We start from the raw sequence: 2,500 nt of genomic DNA on the forward strand, positions 1-2,500 counted from the left end.
ATGTATGCATATATATATATATATATATATATATATATATATATATATATATATATATATATATATATATATATACATAAATATATACATTTATACATGCATATATACATTCATACATACATATGCATACACACACACACACACACATATATACACATGTATAAGTCTGTATGTGCGTGTGTGTGTGTGTGTGTGTGTGTGTGCGTGCGAGCATGTATGTGTGGCCTGATGAATAAAAGTACTACAAATAAAAGTGTAAACCAATTAGAAAGCCATTTGCCTGAGGTCCCATCAGCCCCGAATTACACCCATTCTCAGCCAGCCACTTCGGAAGATTTATGAGAACAGTAAATCGCTGAATTAAAATTCCATTTGATAGAAATGCCATATACAGTGCGGTGAAATATCTTTCTATACGGAGCAGTTTATTCATTTACAAAGTGAATGATATATTGTCATAATAATGATAAAAATAATGATAGTGATAATAATAGTAATAATAATGATGATGATAATCATTGCTACTATTATTGTTATTACTATTTCTATAATTTTGTAATAATAATGATAATTATTATTACTACTACTATTACTATTATTCTTATTATTCTTATCATCATCATTATTATTATTGGCATTGATAACATCATCTCCATCACTATCATAGTTATTTTTATTATTATTATCAATTTCGATATTATTGTAATTATCAGCATGATGATAATTAATGATGATAATAATGACATACATAAAAATCATTAGAATATCTATAATGACAATAACAATAATAATGTTAATGATTACAAAAGTGCAACATCATTATCACTAATATCATTGCTATTGATGCTAAAGATAATAACATTATCATTATCATTATCATGATACTAATATTTACTAACAAGAAATCTAATAATGATAAAGATAATATTAGCAACAACATTTGCAACAATAACACATAGATATACTTAGAAAAAAGAAAAGTACAAAATCGTCCCTGAATGGCAGACATATTAGAATTAGGAAAAAGAAAAGTTTTCTAATTCTCACTAATTAGAAAAGCATTTATAGAGGAAAACGTTTTTTTTCTTTTTTTTTTCCTTTTTCATTTCTTTTACCAACCAGTCGAGTTACTCTGATGGAATTGCTCAGCCATAAAGACCGTTTGAGAAAACTTTACGGAAATCATGGCGATATGATTGTTGATATTACTATTATCATTGTTTACTATCATTTTCATTATTATTATTATTGTTATTATTATTATTATTATTATTATTATTATTATTATTATTGTCATTATCATTATCATTTTCATTATTATTATTATCATTATTATTATTATTATTATTATTATTATTAGTAGTAGTAGTAGTACTATCAATATAATAATGCTGATTCTAATAGTAATCATTATTATTATTATTATCATCATTATCACTACTATTATCATTGTTTTTTATCATTACTGTTATCATTGATATTATTATTAATACTATCATTATTATTGTTATTATCATTACTATCATTATGATTATTTTTTATTATCATTATTATTAACACCATCAGTATTGCTATAGTTATCATTATCATTAGGATCACAATGATTATCAATATTACTTTTATTACTGTTGTAATCAAAATCATCATTGTCATTTTCAATATAACTATTATTATCACTATCGTTATAATAATTTTCATCAGCATTATCATTACCATTCTAATTGTAAATATCCTAATTGTTATTATCATTATCACCATCATCTTCCCTATTCCCATCAACATCATAATCGTCATCATTATCTTTCATGTCACTATTACCAATTTCATAATCTGTTGTCATTGTTAATATCATTATTTCTAGCATATCTATCATAATTAACACTGACATTGATGGTTAATTTCCTTTTCTCGGACTGGCTTAATGGATATTGTGGTTTATTTCAAGTCTCTTTTCCCTACAAATTTCGGTTTACTATAAGTTTCATTTTTCGAAAAAATACAATTTATTTTCTCTTTCTTTTTTCCGCGTCTACCTTTTTCATTTGCTTACTATTTTTCTTCTTTAATTGTTTACTTTTTTGGCAGGTTTGCTTTTCTTTTTTCCTTTAGCGTTCACTTTTCCATCTTCTTCCTTCTTCTTCTTTTTTCTTTTAATGTCTACCTTTTTGCACGTTTCTCTTCCTCTTTCCTACCTTCTTTCTTACATATTTCTTTCATTTTGGCCGATTAGTACATTTTCTTCGTTAAGAGAAACCAAAAGAAAAGAAAAGTAATAATTATAGTAATGGTAATAACAATGATGATGATAATATTTATATCAATGATTACAATCATAATGACAATAATAATAATTGTGATGACAGTGATAATAATAATGATATTGATAAAAATAGTAATGATAATTATTATTATCATGATACAAATGATGATAATGATAACAGTAAATGTATAAATAATGATGATGATAATAATAAAGATGATAATAATAATAATATTAATA

This window comes from Penaeus vannamei, chromosome 6 (genome assembly GCF_042767895.1).
Source record: "Penaeus vannamei isolate JL-2024 chromosome 6, ASM4276789v1, whole genome shotgun sequence".
NCBI lineage: Eukaryota > Metazoa > Arthropoda > Malacostraca > Decapoda > Penaeidae > Penaeus > Penaeus vannamei.